Source organism: Cervus canadensis, chromosome X (assembly GCF_019320065.1).
Source record: "Cervus canadensis isolate Bull #8, Minnesota chromosome X, ASM1932006v1, whole genome shotgun sequence".
In the NCBI taxonomy this organism is placed as follows: domain Eukaryota; kingdom Metazoa; phylum Chordata; class Mammalia; order Artiodactyla; family Cervidae; genus Cervus; species Cervus canadensis.
The window spans coordinates 110,966,008-110,985,697 of NC_057419.1; the positions used below are offsets into that span (position 1 = coordinate 110,966,008).

The 19,690-nt window shown below is 43.3% G+C and overlaps 1 protein-coding gene across 4 annotated transcripts in view; it reads left to right on the top strand.

The window, feature by feature from the left end:
* FGF13 (fibroblast growth factor 13) overlaps positions 1–19,690 on the top strand; it is a 532,825-nt gene that overhangs the window by 413,060 nt on the left and 100,075 nt on the right. The window lies entirely within an intron of this gene.

Here is a 19,690-nt window from a genome sequence, read left to right on the forward strand (position 1 = left end):
ACTGTTTTCCATAGCGGCTGTACTAGTTTGCATTCCCACCAACAGTGTAAGAGGGTTCCCTTTTCTCCACACCCTCTCCAGCATTTATTGCTTGTAGACTTTTGGACAGCAGCCATCCTGACAGGCGTGTAATGGTACCTCATTGTGGTTTTGATTTGCATTTCTCTGATGATGAGTGATGTTGAGCATCTTTTCATGTGTTTGTTAGCCATCTGTATGTCTTCTTTGGAGAAATGTCTGTTTAGTTCTTTGGCCCATTTTTTGATTGGGTCATTTATTTTTCTGGAATTGAGCTGCAGGAGTTGCTTGTATAATTTTGAGATTAATCCTTTGTCTGTTTCTTCATTTGCTATTATTTTCTCCCAATCTGAGGGCTGTCTTTTCACCTTACTTATAGTTTCCTTTGTAGTGCAAAAGCTTTTAAGTTTCATTAGGTCCCATTTGTTTCAGATTAATATCCCCTTTTCTGGATGCCTCCCCTGATTCCAACCTCCCAAACTCCGACCAGTGTCTTCGACGTCCCTGCTCTGTAACCCTGAACTTCTCTCCTCTTTAAATGTTTACTTCTCTGTCTCGTCCACTATATGCAGAATCCCTTGAGATTTTATTCAACATGGTGTTTCCCACCCCAGCCTCCTGTTACAGTCAAGCACAGAGCCAGGTACAGATTACTCATTCATTAAACGTTTGCTGATTTCACTTTGCATTTGGACATTGTGATTTTGCCTCATTTCTATTTCATTTAAATGACATTCCTGTTTGTATACCGCTCCTGGTGGCATATTTTCCAAGCATTATATAGTTTTACAGATTTGGACACTTTTGTCCTCTAGGTGGGGTTGTTTGGAAAAGAAATGCAAAGTTATGTATACTTTAGAAGAAGGAGGTACTGTATTAGTCAGCTAGGGCTGACATAGCAAAATACTAGAAACAGTGTGACTTAAACACTGGACATTTCTTTTCTCAAAGTTCTAGGGGCGAGAAGTCCAGGATCAAGGTGCTGTAAGGGTTAGTTTGTGGTTAAAGCCTCTTTCCCAGCTTGTAGGTGGCTAACTTCTCATGGTGCCCTTACATAGTCCTGGGGGTGGGGGAGTGGGAAAGAGAGAGAGAGAGAGATTTTCTGAGTGCTCTAGTATCTCTTCCTCTTCTTATAAGGACTCCAGTCCCTTCAGTTTAGGATCCTACCATTATGATGTCATTTAGCCTAATTAACCCCCTAAGGGAGCTTCCTTGGTGGCTCAGGGATAAAGAATCTGCCTGCAATGCAGGAGCTGCAGGAGACACGGGTTCGATTCCTGGTTCAAGAAGATTCCCCTGGAGAAGGGAATGGCTACGCACTCCAGTATTCTTGGTTCGAGAATCCTCATGGACAGAGGTGCCCTGGTGGGCTACAGTCCATAGGATCGCAAAGAGTCAGACACGACTGAAGCGACTTAGCACGCACGCATGTACCCCTCTAAAGGCCCTATAGCCAAACTGGGGGCTAGGGGTTCAACCCCTGAATTCTGGGGGGCGGGAGACACACAATTCAGTGCATAAGAGAACCACATCCCAAGGTTATCAACATTTTGTGCCATTCCATTAAACGCTATATTTATATTGTCTTAGAACAAAAGCAGCAGGGTTGGTTGTAACCCCAACTTATGATGAGACTTCCTGAGTCTCTGTTCCCTCGTGTGTCAAAGGAGGGGACTTCTGCTGCGGAAGCAGTGTGGGGGCAGGTGAGCCCACAGGAAACGCTCAGGCTGGAGAAATGATACTTGAGTTCTTTCCCTTTTCCGGGGCTTCATTATCTCAGAAGTCTAGAGTCACCGTGGCTGGCCCACAAGTGCTCTCCTTCTAGGTCAAGTGGACTGCCTTCTTCAAGGGCTTCAGTTTTCTGGGTGTCAGGTTTTCAAAACTTCCTTCAGGGAGCCCTCGCCTGGAAACCAGAAATTCCAGAAGTAGTAGAGGCAGTGCCATCCAGGGCGGTTTTCTGATCTCTAGACTCTGGGGTCATCTGATACACAGGTGGAGAACACAACACCCACCTAGGATCAGGACCTTGGAGCCACTCCACGGGCTCCCTGAATGATTCTGCCCTGGCTAAAGAGGCTGATGCCTGAGGAGACCTTAGCTTGGCATGTCCTCCGTGGTTTTCACTAAATACTAGTATTAAGGAACATTAGTAGTTATTGTGGGAAATAAAGGATTCTGGGGACAAATTAGTATGTTTAACCCAGTTTCTCACAGATAATAGGTTTCTTTATTGTAGGCTTTATGAGAACCTTCAGCCATCCAAGTGTATGATACAAATCCGCAAGAGCAGGGCGTGGTGAACAGCCTTTCCCAAACTAACTGATCACGGGGCCTTTTCAGTCAGAAAATCTTGGTCAGATTAGTGTTTCCAAGGACTCACTCTTAGGAATGCCTACTCTGGGACAGTCATGCAAAAAGTCATGTGGGAGGTGCACCTTGACCCAGTTCCTCCAGGCCTAACCATGCTGTCTGTCTTTCTGCTTGGGCTCCCAGCAATGCCAAGTCCTCTTGTTCTCCCATCCTGACTTGGCCTTTGCCTGTTCACCTGCCTCTTTCTTGGCTGACTTAGAAATCCCATAGGATTCTGCTGCCAGCCTCCTTTCCGGGCTCTCTGCTTTCCAGTAAGAATTGGCAGGTACACAGACCAGGCCCTCTGGACCAAGAGAGTCTGGCTTGTTCTCAATCCTCCCCGTGCAGTTTAGACTCTGTCTTGGTCAGGAGGGATACAGACTGCTGAAATCATCAGATACCTTGCAAATAGAGGCTTTCCTGAGACCCAAGGCAGGTATTTAATACTGTGGGACTCGCATAATAGGCATCTTACAAAAGACTCGTTTGCCTGGGCCAACTGAACAGGGAAGGGGAAATACAGTCAGTTTTTTTTTTTTACATTTTTAAAAATTTTAATAAAGCCAAAATGGATCAGAATTTTGCTTAGTTTTCATGTTGCATAATGCTAAGAAAAACAGAAAAATATAATCTCTAAATTAAAGTCTCTTTAGATTTATTTATTTCTAATTGAAGGATATAGCAACTGCTTTTTATCAGGGCTTCCAAGGTGGTGGTAAAGAATCCGCCTGCAATATAGGAGATACAGGAGATGCGGGTTCAATCCTTGGATGGAAGATCCCCTGGAGAGGGAATGGCCACCCACTCCAGTACTCTTGCCTGAAGAATTCCATGGACAGAGGAGCGTGGCAGACTACATTACAGTCCATGGGGTCTCAAGAGTCGGACACAACTGAACTACTGAACACACACACACATATTATGTGCCAGCCACTGTAGTGAGTGCTTTATATACATCACCTAGTTGAGTTCTCACAACCACCCTAACAGATAGCTACAATTATTCCATCCATCTTCCAGAGGAGGAAATTGGAAGTCAGAGAGGTGAGGAAATAGGCCCAAGGAAGCTCAGAGACAGGACTCAAGCCTCCGTCTGTGTGGCTCTGGAGCCCATGCTTTTCACCACTTTGCTCTGTTGCTTCTCTAGTCACTGGTGTGCCTGACACTCAGGCCAAACAGAAACATTGGAGTTTGGAGCAGAGAAAGGTTTATTGCCAGTCTGAACAAGGAGAAAGGAGGGGCTCATGCTCACAAAGCCCAATCTCCCTTATGGTTTTGCTGGGGAAGAGTGTTTATAGGCAAAATTTGGAGGAAGTGGTAGGAAGCATGGCAGGGTGTGTGGCCTTCCTCTGATTGGTTAGTAGTGAGGTAAGAGGGTGGTGTTTTCAGACCCTCAATCATCAACCTTCGGATTCCAACCTGTCTGGGGTCCACATGTGTGTGCTCAGCCTGAAGTTACCAACCTCCATCTGGGTGGGGACGCTGGTTCCATAGAAGAACTCAAAGATAGATATCAGATTGTTGTGCACACCCCCAGAAGGAGCCAGGACCCTGCTCCATGCCTGCGCTGTTTCCTGTCCCTGCATTCCCTCACTCCCTTAATTATAAGTGTTTGAATCTGCCCTGTGGAGCTCAGGGAAGGACTGGAAGGCTGAACCATTTTCCCTACAAATAAGAGAGGCTTTTGTACCCGGGAGGACCCCCACAGGGTCCTGCTCAATTTCAATCCCCTCTCCCACTTTTTTTATTCTGCTCCATCTTGAGGGGAAAAGGAGTAAGACAAGAAAGAGAATAACGTTTTGGGTAGAGAGGTTAATCTCGGCAGAAGAGTTGGTTTTGGGGGGACTCAGTTTTACTTCCTTGTTAATCTCCAGATGGGATAGAGCCCATTGGCCTGGTGTCATCCAAATCAAAGAGCAGCTTAGGTGACTATTTGAAGTCATCAGTGCCTGCCCCTTCCCCAACCCAAGAATCAGTTGTTGTGTAGTGAAGAGAACTAGGGTTTTTTGTGGGGAATAGTGATGGTGGGGTCTTCAGAAGGAACCTATGACTCCCTTTTCCATCTTCATTATCTCTCACTGTGTCACTTACCTCTTTTTCATTCCTCTCCCACCCCCCAGGCCGCAGCCCATGTTACCTGTGTGAGAGCACTTTTAAACCTTTCTACTATAAAACCTAATTGCCCTTGTGGTGAAGTCCAAATTCCTAAAACTGACTTTCTAAATGATCACCTGCCTGCTTCTTCAGTTTATGCCTCTGAAATCCCCTGTTCTTTGCTGCCCATCCTTAGCCTGTGGTCATGCTAAATGACTTCACCTTCAGGAGTGTCCCATGTGGGTTTGGCTTGCTCTGTCTACTTTTTTGGCCTAGAATACCTATTTCTTTTACCTACTCCATCTGCCTTGCGAACACCTATTCAACTTTCAATGCACAGGTCAACTGTCTCCTTCTCTATGAAGCCTTTTAGGTTTTTACTCACCGTCTTTGAGTCTTAACCTGGCCTGGTTCACTTTTGAAGATGGTTTTCCAAGGTACCTCTCAGCTCTGGACAAGCTCCTCCCCGGCAGGGACCCGGGCTTCTTTATTCCAGTGTCTCAAGCAGCCAGAACAGGCTTAGCACATAATAAGCACTCAGGAAATGTTTGCTGAATGAAAGGTAGTTTCCCTAAAATAAGAAATTGACATTCATTTAAAATCCAGCCAAGATAATTTTCAGAATAAGAGAACTAAACAGACTATAATTTATTCCTATGGTATTCAGATATGAATCTTAAAAAGTCAAAAATTTTCATTTCTACTTCCATAAAATCTTAAGAGGAAAATAAAAATCATTGAAGCAGGATTAGCACGCAACTGAAATATGCTAGCTCTCCACCAGAGGGTGCTATGAACACAAAGAGAAGCCGTTCTTCATTAGTTTGTTCTCCCTCAGAGACAAACTGCAGAAATCAAATAACTTTTCTGTTCTCCCTGCATTGCGTACAATTTGAGGAGAAATGAATAACTCTCCCACGATGCTTGAAAATCACGTATGTCTGGAACAAGTCTTCCTTCTAATAAGATGTGCATGTGTGCCTGCCTGCTGGTGCACGTGCACACGCGCACACACACCCCCCCCCAGAACCTTTAAAAGATCAAGCATCAAGTTTACAAATGTATGAATTGTTGTATATCTTGAGCTTGTTCAGTGACACATTCAGGTGTTATTTACTACAACATCAAAAGCAGAATCAAGCAGAAGATAGCATGTGCTATGTTGCTTTTAACCCTGACATAGAATATTCTAGAAGACCAGTCCAAGTATCAGAGATGGGGTATCATCCAGCTCTTGTTACTAAGAGCACAAAGACAAAGCAGTGCCAGCTTGTGTGCACTGGTTCAGTTTTGATTCTTACAAGACTGTAACAGGGGAATACACACACCACGATCAATATTTGGGAAGCTGTAGTTTGTATAACCGGCGACTTAGGCCAATCAAACCTTGTTTTCAACATCATCGCTCCAGTTTCTGCCTTCAGCATATCCCTGTTGGCTTTGGATGCTGAATGATATTTTTAAACTGTATTCATGTTTGGCATCCTTTTAGATTCCCCAAGTTCCATATATATGTGTGTGTTTTCCATCTGTGTCTCCTGAACACGCCAAAGGTACACTGTACAAAGGTACACTGTAAAGACTCAGTGTTCATGGATTGCTTGCTTATTGATCAGTTTCTGTAAAAATGTTGCCAAAAATGTTTGCCTGACACAAAATGTTGTGTCAGGAAGGATAGCGATGAGATTACAGGGGATACGAGTAAATGGGCCAGAAGGGACTGAGGGGAAGAGAAAAAGACTCGTTTCATCGACCTCTCAGTGTGCTGGGCACCGCCCTACCCACTTTCTGTGAATTTCTCATCTAATTCTTACAGAAGCCCAAGGAAGAAATCATTACCACTCTGATCCCATCACTTAGCTTTTTGCAGAGTTTTGACTCTTACATTAAAATACTCAATTAAGCAGCATTCCTGGGAGTGGCCAAGTTTTCATGTGTGCCTTTTGTACCTTTGGATTTGAGCCGTGGGCAGAATAAATGGTGAGCTGTTACTGAAGCTGACTCCTGTGTTCCCAGGGGTAGGGGCGATGTGGATCTCCTTGGCTGCTCCTCTGCCCCTGCTACAGTCAGAGAAATTGACAGGGAGATGCAGCCCTCAGCAGTGGACAGAAGTGAAGCTGTTCCTATCTTTTGACTGGAGTCGGGGGCGGGGGGTGTTGCCTGTTGGGCATTTCCTTTCCTCCCTGGGATTCTTGAGTATCATCAGAAATGAGAGACATGGGCAGTGCTGATGGATGTCGAGCAATTGGATTCACTGGAGAATGCTTTATAGAGGAGGAGGGATTCACCATCATGATAACTCTGCCTCAGGAGAAACCATAAAGGGTATCCAGTTTAACCACCAAGCAAGCTTTTGAAACCCTTGATAGGATTCCAGCCACTTGCCTGCTGTGTGATCTTGGGCAAGGAACTTCACCTCTCTTAGCCTGCATTTTCTCATCTACAAAAACAAAGAGTAGAACAAAGAAAACCTTACGGGGTCGTCATGAGAATTCAGTGAGATAACATGCACTCCTGAAACATACTAGGTACTCAGTACTTTTCATTTTTATTTTTTAGAGCAGTTTAGATTCACAGCAAAATTGAGGGGAAGGTACACTGATGTCCCCTATACCCCTGTCCCCTCCCACACACAGTCTCCCCCATTATCCACATCCCCTACCATGGTGGTGCATCTGTTGCCATTGATGAACTGAGAGTGACATCGTAATCACCCAAAGTCCATAGCATACCCTAGGGTTCACTCTTGGTCTTGTGCATGCAGTGTGTCTGGACAAATGTATAATGACATGCATCCATTGTGGTACCATACAGAGTATTTTCACTGCCCTAAATATCCTCTGTGCTCTGCCTATTCATCCCTTCCTCTTCATGATCCCTTGCAATGACTTTACTGTTCCCATATTTTGCCTTTCTCAGTATGTCATCTGGTTGGAATCACACAGTATGTGCTCTTTGCTCACTGGCAGCTTTCACTCAGTCGTATGCATTGGAGGTTCTTCCATGTCCCTTCGTGGCTGGATAGGTCATTTCTGTCCATTTGTTGCTACGTGCTAAATCGCTTCAGTCATGTCCAACTCTGTGTGATCCCCATGGACTATGGCCTGCCAGGCTCCTCTTTCCATGAGATTCTCCAGGCAAGAATACTGGAGAGGGTTGCCATGCCCTCCTCCAGGGGATCTTCCCAATCCTGGGATCGAACCCAGGATCTCTTACATATCCTGCATTGGGAGGCAGGTTCTTTACCACTAGCGCCACCTGGGAAGCCCCTTTCATTGTCTGGATGTACCACAGTTTGTTTATCTGTTCACCTACTGAAGGACATCCTGGTTGCTTCCAAGTTTTGGGCGATGAGGAATAAAGCTAGTATAAACATTTGCATGCAGGTTTTGGTATAGGCATAAAATTTCAAGTCACTGGTACTTTTCAATGGAAAATGTGCCTGTCCTTACTCCTATAATTTCCTTTCTCCCATAACTTTTTCCCAACGTGAGGGATCCATGCAGCCTAGATGCCCAATTTGCAGCAAAACTGTCTTATTAATTAGCCAGGAAGCTGCAGTGGTACAGCAAGTGAACAATGTACTACAAATCTGTTTACATCGACTTCTGCAGACATTTTAAAACAATTAAACTGTCAAGGGGGCCTGGAGACAGTCTTGCATTTTAATGGGAAATGATTAAATATCAGGCATTATTGCTTTGGATGTGGATGTGTCTGGGCTCTAAGAGGAGGGCAGAGTATTGATCAGGGCCTCCAGGAAGGCAGGATGCTTACTCGGGCTACTGGGCCACAGGCTGATGAAAACTTGAAGATCTGAATTTCTAGGGCTGGGATGAAGGGCCACTCACTGGAGCTGACTAGATTTGTCAGCTTCTGTCTAGTGGGACTGTCCCTGTAGGACAGACAGTAGGTTGTGACTTTGGCGGGGTACTGTTGGTCAATGGGCAGAAAGAGAGTTGCTGAAGAGGGTGAGGGACACAGCACTGCGGGCTGACCTCAGTATCAATCCCACCTGGATGAAATCCTTGTAAGGGGAGTGAAGGCACCCTGGCCACCCCTGTGTAAGCTGACAAATGCAAAACTGTGTCCTACAGCTGGCGAACGTTTGTCCCAGTGATGACAGCTGCACAGGCTCAGGCTCCTAGTGTGTTCACCATTTAGGATACCCTATTTTCTATTGATTTCATTTGTTCACAGGCACTTGTCAGCTCACATGGGACCCTTGCCCTCAGGCCCACTTACCGGCCAATAAATGTAAACAGCTGAACACAATCAAGTTGAATAGTCCAATGATAGATGTTTGTGTTGGGTACACTGAAGGGACCAAGGTCAGCTGAGAAGTGTGGAGAGGCTGGAAGAAAAACCTTTCTAGGAGATATCCATTTGGAAGGTTAACAGGCAGACAGAGGGCACCCCAGGCTGGGAGATCTTGAACAGACCTGCTGAGGTATGAAAGAGCCTGGTACTAGTTCTGAGAACTCAATTAGTCTGACATGTGGGGTTGGGAGTGGTACCAAGAGACTGGCTCAGCCCAAACCTATCCCCCTTACTACTTTTGAAAGGGTGGGAGGACCTGAGCACTAAGGTTCAGAAACTGTAATCAACTAAGAAGTGATGAAAACATTGAAGTCCATCCCACCTAAGGCAAAATAGACTAGCATCCCTTGCTATTACTTACTTTTCTGTTGCTTGAAAACCTTCCATTGGTCCCAGTACCCAAGAGTATGCCAATGAAAGAACAAGGCTCTTTCTTTCAAAGTGAAAACACCTTTGTGAGATTTGTCATTTATTCACAAATTCGTGTGAATCCGTTTAATTGGATTGCTTTCCTCCATAATGCCTGACCAAGACCAGCCACATTGAGGACTAGGAGGTGGGGGAGACCTGGAATGCAAGAGAAGGAAGGGCCTGGGGTACGGAGGGGGCTGCCAGGCCTCGTACGGGGCTGGCTCCTCCTGCAGTGGACTTCTAGCAGCTGGATGGCAGCACGAAGGCTCGGAGTAGCTGACAACTAGTTTGGGAGAAAGGAGCGCAGAAATAAATTTCACCTGCCTTGCAGTTTGGCTCCAAGTCAGCCCTCACGTTGTTTATTTCTGTACCGTCTAGACAGTCGAAGATTGAGTTGCTCTTATCCCAGTGCACTGACCGGTGCAGCCCCTGTCCGGCCAGAGGAAACTAGAGCGCAGCTACAGGGAAGATCCGAGTCTCTTGATGAGACCCAATAAGACCACTCAGATGGAGATGACTTAATTTCCTCCCTTGAGAAATGCCTTTTTAATAAGAGTTCTTCCATTGGCCAAGAGAGACTGCCTCTGTATTAGGGTTTTCTATTTTTGTTTGAAGGAAGCTGGCATCTGTCCTGTGTAAGGAGTTCACTGAAGCCTCAATTCTTCCATTAGCCATTTGGGGTTGCAAACAGGGATCCAGGCCGGTGCAGCTGTGTGTCCAGTGCCAGAACACGAGCTCAGCTTCCTGGTCCCAGGGCCGTGGGGAAGACCCCATGGCCACACTCTGAAGCTGACCATCTGCCCTCTAAGCAGGACTGACGAATGGCTGGCAAGGTTCAGGATTGGCTACCTAATTTGCAGGGCCTGGTGCAAAATGAAAATGTTAAAAAAATTCTGCTCTTTGTTCCAAAATTATTGAAAATTTTTAAAAAACAAGCAAAAAATCCAAAAGAACGGTGACAACAAAGCTTATGAAACCAGGACACTCTCCCCTGCTGAGGAAAAGCTCCTTGGTTTCTGTGGGTTCTAAGGGCTCCTGGTGTTCAGGCCCCCTGGCTGTGGGCAGTGGATGGGGGCGGGGAGAAGATGCTTGATTTGAAGGCAGAACAAATTTTCTCCATCCTCTGCCTACTGCTGAAATCCTGTCCTTACAAAGCTAAACCAATTTCCCTGGAGGCTGGATCCCTTTGGGAGGGGCTCCCGTCTGCAGCTGTTGTCTGTTACACTCTTCGTGTTGGATGGAAAAGTGGAGGGAGAGAGCACAAGGCAATTTTGAGTATGCAGAGACGCTTAAGGGAAAAAAAATTATGTAAGTTTATGGAATGCTTTGGGGTATACAAAATCTTCCTTTCCATATAGCACTGAGGATGGGTGATGGGTTCAATAAATATAGCTCCTGGTGGGTGTCAGTAATTCTTCAATATTCATTGATAGTGACGATATTCAGACCTTGAGACAGATTTCCTTTCTTTCTGACTCAAGGGAAATTTTCCCAGAGCTACACAGAAGGAGAATCCAATCTGTTCAATAGGAAAGACTCATTTGCTCCCGGAATAACTTAATTTCCATTTCCACTTGAATTTTTAACCAAAATAGTGGATCTTCCATAAGGCAGAAATAAAAAGAATGACAATTTGGTTTGGGGTTTCACTTTTCCTTAAAATTTTGATTCCTATATTAACACTGTTGAGTGCTTCAGTAACGTGTGTGGCATAATGTTAAAATAGACTGTGTTTCTTGCCTTTTGTTATAATTAGCTAAAAACCTCGTCATTGGCTGCTAGTAGAGTCTCTGAATTTTTTAACAAGGGACTTTGATATGAAAATGCATTTTTTGGCAAAAAACTCAAAATTCAGGTAAAATGTCAACATTTGACAGGAATTGTGACAGGGGATTGAACAATTGTAATTCTTATCCATGTTTATTTTGCTTGTAGCCTTTTTGATTCATCAGTAAATCAATTTCAAAACAAAAGACACATTTTCCACATCCCAAAAGGTATCAGGGAGCCTTTCAGACAACAAGATTTCTGACTGTGGGGGAAACGTCTACCAAAGAAAGCAGCTTGCTCCAAAAACTCATCTAATGTGCTGAGGGATCCTGTTACAGACCATTTTTCGTAATTCTAGAAGGCAAAATAAAATTTTATGCTTGGAAATAATAAGTTTAAGCAAATAGTATGGGCAAAGCTTATATCTGAGCCCAAGCAATGGTCTGATTATTGCCAGAACAATACTGCTGCATGATGAATCATTAATGATCTGTGAGAGTCATAATGGTCTGTCACTAATGCCCATTAATGATCTCTCTATACCGCGAGTATGGGCTTGATGTTTCTGGCCAGTACCTTGGAGAATACTTTAGATGTGCCCTAAACTTTCTCTGATCTCCTCTCTCTCTGTCTGCTCCAAATGTAGACAGCAATTGTCTGGGGTAGGACCAGCTTATAAAGAAGCATGGCTTTGTTAAGGAAGTCGTATTCAGGTAAGATTTATTTAAGCAATGTTTTTGAAGGACAGATTTGAGAACTTATCCTGGACATTAATGCCTTTGTGGAAATTAGCAGAATTATGTCGGAGATCTTTCTGTTGAGATCTCTTCTGTCCAAATGGGACAGCGGCTGTTCAGTTTCCCCGTTCTCCATGATGGGTGGCTGTTGAACATAGACTCTTTGAGAAATGCTTCCTTTGTTTTGTTGTGTTTTTTCCTAAGGAATTTTAGATCTTAATTGTTAGAGAAGAGGAATGTTTGTGTCCTGAAAGCCCTGTTTGTATTTAGAAAACTGTGACACAAGCTGGTTCAAGAGAGATTTCCTAACTCTGAATTTGCCTTTATTCTGTGTAGGTAGCACAAGACATTCATTTGAATTTCTAAAGGAAGAAAGGGGAATAAATAATTATCATCAGCTTGAAATGTATTTTGCTTTTAGCTTAGGAAAGGAAGGAAAGAGAAGGCAACATAGAGCTAAGGCGGTGGTGGGGGGGGTCGACACAGTCACATATTAATTCTGAGAATCTTATTAGGTGTATCTTCAGGGAAATCACAGAAGATAGGCACTCCATATATAAGCGAAACTAAGAGAAGATCTGTTCCTCCATGGCGGCCAGGGAGATGCGGCAGATAGCTAATGGAACCAACGCCCAAGAGCCTCCGGCTCACGGAGGAAAACAAGATGAGACAAGGTTGCCTGAGCGGCCACTTTCCAGCCTCTGAAAATAACATGACAGGGATTCTTGGGGAGGGTTTCAGTCACTCTGGTGGCTACTTTTTGATGAGAAATATGAACATGTAACTAAATGGAAAATGACATCTTTACTTTGGAAACTTTGGCCAGTCTTCATATTATCTGAACGAAGTAGCCTCATCAAGAAAACACTTCCACTGCAACCCTTTGCACTTTCTTGATCATTGAACTCGCAAGGACCAGGAGGATTGCTCACCCCTCTAAATATTTCATTTTGCTAGGATGTTTAGTCCAAATGAGTGATTACTCTTTACAATTTTTGTTTCTTCAAAATCTTTCCCCCCCTGTTCAAAAACTACTGAGTAGCGCGTGTTTACTCAACAGAATTAACTGGGATTGATAGATTTTTCCCTTCTGAGAACTTCATAAGATCTCCCGAACTACTTGGAGTGGTCCTGGAGCATCCCGAGATGAAGGTTAGGATTGATCTGTCATGTTGCATGGGCGTTGCTTATTTGGTTATTTTCAATTGATCTCCTCATGAAAAGGAGAAAAAAGCTCATCTGAGCATTAGGGCATCCTGGGCAATATTAGTGATGGAGATCATTATAGACTTTGTGAGGTCAGTTCAGCATTTCATTTTCTGATTATTTTCACAACTCATGCTTCTAATAAACCCACCAAAGTTTCTACATTTCAGATGGTAAATGGCTTGTGATCATCCTTAAAGGGACTACGGACTCCATGCCCCTTAGAATTCATGTGGAAGAAACCTTTAAACTCATTGCTCTGCTTGTAAAATATTTGAGTAGAAAGCGTGCATTAATTCTTAGCTGAGTAAGGTCTGTGCCATAAGTAATTCTTACCAGACAATTATTTCACTGACAAGTGCATAGATTAATTGGAAGCGATCAGATTGCCATCTAAGCTGTTTGGTTAGATTCAAGCACAATCTAACTTTATGCTTACAAAAGACTTCTAGATTGATTGATGAAATGCTATAAATAGATGTGTCTGTTTTAAATAGATGTATGTTCATGGCAAACCAAGGCCCTTTGCAGAAATGAGTGCAAACTTGGGGACAGATTGGCAGTCACCGAGGATGCTGCAGTGTCTCTTTGAAAGGAAAGGAAGGTACCTGATGTGATATAGGGTAAGCTCTGAGTCCATGGTAACACAGTGCAAAGGAGACCAGGAGAAAGGATTTTGCAACCAAAGAATGATTAGTCTCAAGAAAGGTCAGGTAGTTTATCTCTTTGTGTTTAGACAGGAAAATACTTCTCTTGTACACATGAGATTTTGTCTTCAGCCACCACACCCACCAGCTCTTGAGCTCTTTAAAGAATTCATTTCAATGGCTCTTAAGGCAAAAACATTCACCCTAAATTCTCCCTCCTCTAGTTGACTCTGGTGCCTCTTGTTTGGTCCTCAGGGAACCCAGAAACAGACTGTAGCTGTGTTCTGTGTAACCCTTCACAACACAGAAGGGCTTCCCTGGTGGCTCAGATGGTAAGGAATCTGCCTGCAGTGAAGGGGACCCTGGTTCAATCCCTGGGTCCAGAAGATCCCCTGGAGTAGGAAATGGCAACCCACTCCAGTATTCTTGCCTGAAGAATCCCCATGGACAGAGGAGCCTGACAGGCTACAGTCCATGGGGTCGCAAAGAGCCGGACACGACTAAGCAACTAACCTTTCCTTTCCTTTCATAACACAGAAGCCCTCCTGATCATGCTAATTGAAGTTAAGGATGCTAAGCGTCTTTAGACTCCTAAAAGTCTTATGTCTAACCATCCTGCCTTACCTCACCCATTTATTTCTCTAAGTCCTTATATCCTTGTTGTACTGCTTTCTGCTTGTCCCTGTGACTATTTTTTCAGCTTTTCAAAGTCCTTTCGTATCCGTTTCTTTTTCTGGCTGTTGTGGGCCTTCTATTCATGGCTATGCCTACATCTGCCTAATCGTCCACATATCATGTTGACTGAGAGTTTCCAGAATTTAGAACACATGAAGACAGATTCCCCCTTCTTTAGGAACTACAGGAGACAGTGTATTTGTTTTGTCTTTAGGAACTACAGGAAACAGTGTATTTGTTTTGTTTTCTTCTCGATAGGCACTTAGGAAATGGTATATGTTTTCATTGTTTTTTAATCAACGATGACTTAAGTCTATTTTTCAGGGGATGCAAATGTGTACCTTCAGCTGTTCCATAGATCACTCATTTCAAACATGGAGGCCACTGTTACTTGGGCAGTGCTTCAGAGTGCCTTCTTGTGATACACAGCTCTGACTGCCTGGCCGTGGGTCTGGGGCTTAGAAGATACTCAGGGTGTTTTGAGTGAATGAATATCTTGACAGTGGTTGCATAGAGAGCACTCCAGAATATTTCAATCTAGTTGCTGTGGACAAATGAGTAAACAATCTAAACTGATCTTATAAAACTAGCCAGAAAGAATATCTTCAAATCATGTCTTTAGAATGTATCATGGAAGTGTGTACTTGCCTTTGCCTTTCGCTTTAGAAACTGGAAGCTTGGGGTTGTGAATACTGTTAGAAGTGAAGAGATCTTGAGAAGAAAAGGAGAGTATCCATAGGAAGCAAGTATCTTTGGGGTAGTAAAAGTTCCATAAGTTCCTCTTGGAAGACCAGTGATGTGGGAGAAAGATGAATATGCCATAATATTTCTTTTAATTCCTGCAGTGCCACTGGATGTGGCCCGTAACTTTAAGGATATCTCAATTTACAGAACAAGTGTGTCTTGCTTTATACAATTAAACTGCTTCCAGAAAACTATGTGTACATCAAGTACCATTTGAAATCCAAATGGAGTGTGTAGTAAGGAAACGAGCCTTGTGAATGTTTTTGTAAAGTGAAGACTTCTTTTAAAATAGATATATTTAAAAGATTACCCTTTAATCTATCCATTGGAAAGTCTGAGTTTTGCCTACAAGAATTAAAACATAACAACATTCTTTTGAGAAGGAATTCTTTGGCCAGGGCTTGCTAAACTGTTTTAATAGGGCCTTATTTGGGAGAATGTTAAAAATGGTTGCATTTAAGTCTGGTTTCTTTGTTTTGCAATTACTTGTATAATTTGTTATTTTCTTTGGATTTAGCAGCTATTATCTGACATGACATGATACTACTGCTTTCTAAAATAGAATTTTGAAAAAGTTTCATTCAAAGGGAGTTGTAAATAACAGGTATGATCATTTGTATATTTAAAGACAGTATGTGCCTCTCTCCTGGACGTAAAGCTTTAATCTGTTACCTGTGCCAATTTCCCAGGTCTAGTTCAACATGTAGCTTCAGTGTCCAAATATTAACCCTTTCCCAACATACTCCATCCTGTACTCTGTTCTTAGAGGACTAAGACTGCTGATTCAGGATCCTTTCATGATAAAATGAGTGTTATCTAGGCATATACTAGGGCTCCAGAGGAGTCAGATTTGGGATATCTACTGGGACTCTTGGACTTTCCAGGTGGTGCTAGTGATAAAGAACCTGCCTGCCAATGCAGGAGACATAAGAGACACAGGATTGATCTCTGGATCTGGAAGATCCTCTGGAGAAGGAAATGGCAGCCCACTACAGTATTCTTGCCAGGAGAATCTCATGGACCAGGGAGCCAGTTGGGCTACGGTCGACAGAGTCACAAAGAGTCAGACACGACTGAAGTGACTTAGCATGCACACACGCAGTGGGACTCTTTGTTTGGTTGGTTATGTGCATGCGTTGCTGGCATTCTTTGTACTATTTACTGTTCACTAGAGGGCTTAACTGCATGCGTGAGTAAGAAGATATTTTTCCAGCTCCAATACTAGCTAGTATAAGGTATCATGACAAGGTCTTCAAATTCCACATTCATCATGTTGCTTCTCTCAAGAAGAACGCTCACTGGCTTCATTCTGTACGCCAACCAGTTGGAGGCAGGGGGTGGTTGGCTTTATTCTGTAAGCAGAACCCACAACAGGCTGGTTCAACATACCTTCTAGTCCTATCTCCTTTCTTCCCCAAAAGAACGGCTTCAGTCAGTCCTCTTGGCTCCATTACACCAACAGGAATTTGTCCAGTTCATTAAAGTGTTCTCTCTGCAGCAGCCTCTCTGTGATGTTCTACTTGCTGAAGAAAGTGCCAAAATGAAAGAGCCATAGGGCCTGCCTTCCAGGAAGGCATAGTCTGGTTGCCCAGCTAACACCAGACCCGTAACAAGTGCTGTAATGGAAATACAAAAAGTCACAGAGGGTCAGGACTAGGACAGCCGCCGTCTGCTGGCTGGATTTGGGATCACCTCACTGAGGAGGTGTTATTTAACCAGGGACTTAAAACATGTGTGAGACTTTGGTTCATGTCCTCTGAGATGCCCTTCCAAAGCTCTCCCGAGACAAATAAGATTTCTTCACCCCTAGAGCTCTCATAAGACTTACTGGCTAAACCAATCATATGACACTCGTTCTAAACTCCTTCATTTGTATTGAACTTTGTGCTCATTTCCCCACTGGATTTTAAACTCCTTGGAGGCAGGGCTCCTACTGAATCCTTTTTTTATTATTATTCCTCTAATCTACATTTGCATGTGTGCTAAGTCACTTCAATCCTATCTGACTCTGTGGGACACTATGGACTGTAGCCCGCCAGGCTCCTCTGTCCATGGGATTCTCCAGGCAAGAATACTGGAGTGGGTTGCCATGGCCTCCTCCAGAGGATCTTCCTGACCCAGGGATTGAACCTGTGTCTCGTGTCTACCTGCATTGGCAGGCGAGTTCTTTACCACTAGCGCCACCTGGAAAGACCCCTGCCCCCCAGCTCCCAGTTGATAGCACAGGACTAAACACAATAGTAACTTAAAAATATCATTTATATGAAATAAAAAAATACAAACTTTTGTTTGCATCCTGAGAACTCTCTGACTTCTTAGTTGCTTGACAAACGGGCTACATAGTAGAATATCGAGATATAACACAACTAGTCAAGTTCACTGTAGCTGAGCCAGCCTGGACTGCAGACAAATTGTGATGATTCCTTTTAACATCTTTCATTCACTCAACAACTATGCACTGAGAGCTTGCTATGTTACAGGCACTGTGCTGGCTTCGGGATGGACAGTGCAAACCACGGGATATATAGTCCAGAAGCAGCTCAAAGCAGCTCAAAAAAAAGAAGAAGCCTTTTTGGTCCCTTTCCCCTACATCACATCATGATCCTGCTGTATAGATCTTAACATTCCAAAAACAACTATATCGGACTCTTAGTATTTTCTGTTCCATATAATTTCATTCTCTTAAATATGTGATCCACTTGGTCCTTATTCTTGGTCAGCAATTTCTTTCTTCCTCCTCATTAAGAAAAAGAGGCTGAAGTCATCACCCTAATGGTTAGACTGTGTGACCAAGAGAAAACAGCTACTATTTGTTACATATCAACTATGGGCCAGCCTCCAGCTTAAATATTGTACGTGGATAACTCTCATTTTTACAACTACCCTGCCAGGCAGGTAAATATTTTCTTAATTTTACTGCTGGGGGAACCGAGGCTCAGAGAGATTAAATAATCAGACTGAGCTCCCAGTTCATGAACGTTGGAGCCAGTCTTTAATATACATCCATGTCATGCCATACTGGGCTTCCCTGGTGGCTCAGTGCTGAAGAATCTGCCTGCAATGCAGGAGACCTGGGTTCGATCTCTGAATTGGGAAGATCTCCTGGAGAAGGAAATGGCAACCCACTCCAGTATTCTTACTTGGAAAATCCCATGGATAGAGGAGCCTGGTGGACTACAGTCCGTGGGGTCACAAAAAAGTTGGACAGAACTTAGCAACTAAACAACAACATCTAATACCATACTGTCCCAGGTGTAATGAATTTTGAGCAAATATTGGTTTGTTGATAGGCTGAATGTTACTGTTCTGATGGCAATATTTTTATATATTTAAAATACCAATGTCAGAGGTTTATAGTCTTGGGTTGCTAGCAATCCCCAGCCTGTGTCTTTCTGTTCCCATAACAATTCTATGACTGCTTTATGCATCATAGAAGCCAAATTATTGTTTTGATACAGTAGAACTCATTCTCCTGAAACATTCTTTACATGAATACCTATTGACAGTTCATCTCAATAACAGGAAGATGTAGAATCTCAGTTAATGTTATAGTTTCTGTCAAATACTCAAAGTTTCAAGCCTCCAACTAAAAATTATAACATCAATTCATCTCAATAAAATAATCTGATTCATAGTTTCATAGACACATGAAAGCTGACTCATAACACTCATCACTTGTGAAAAGATCCAAGATCACATTTCAAGCCTTAGCTTCAGTGTTGTCTAACTACACTATTTCTCTATGATAAACTTCTGGATTCTGGGCTAAAGAATTTGGAACCCAGCTGTTTTGCAATGTCAGGGTGTGCCATCAGTATCCTCTGTGAAAGTGGTTCAAGTTGGTGATGCTTTGGTTGGAACCCAGGAATCTGCTGAAGAATTGATGCTTTTGAACTGTGGTATTGGAGAAGACTCTTGAGAGTCCCTTGGGCTGCAAGGATATCCAACCAGTACATCCTAAAGGAAATCAGTCCTGAATATTCATTGGAAGGACCGATGCTGAAGCTGAAACTTCAAAACTTTGGCCGCCTGATACAAAGAACTGACTCAGGGTCAAAAGACCCTGATGCTGGGAAAGATTGAAGGCATGAGAAGAAGGGGACAACAGAGGATGAGATGATTGGATGGCATCGCCAACTCAGTGGACATGAATTTGAGTAAACTCCAGGAATGGGTGATGGACAGTGAGGTCTGGTGTGCTGTAGTCCATGGGGCCTCAAAAGTCACACACGACTGAGCGACTGAACTGAACTGAACTGAACTAAACAAGAATCTACATTGGAACGAGGATTCCATGTCATTCTGGAACAGGAAGATGACACATACCACACTCGGAGCAATCTTTCTGGAACTGTTCTTCTCCACTCACTATTCTCTTCCCAGTCTTCATTGTTGTCCTTCCCTCACCAGCCTCCCACATCCACACACAAGAAGTTGAGTGTATATTACTTTTTAAAGTTTTTTTTTTTGCTATTTAGATATAATTTACATACAGTGATGTTCTCAGATTTTAAGTAGACATAGATAGTGTCATCAGTTTTGAAAAAATGCCTTCACTCATGTAATCTATACTCAAGATAGAGAACATATCCATCACCCCAGAAAGCCCCCTTATTTCCCTTCCTAGTCAACACCCCAGAAGCAATTCCTGAACTTATTTCTATCATCATGGGTTATATTTTTGCTACTTTAGAACTTCATATCAATGGAAACATTATA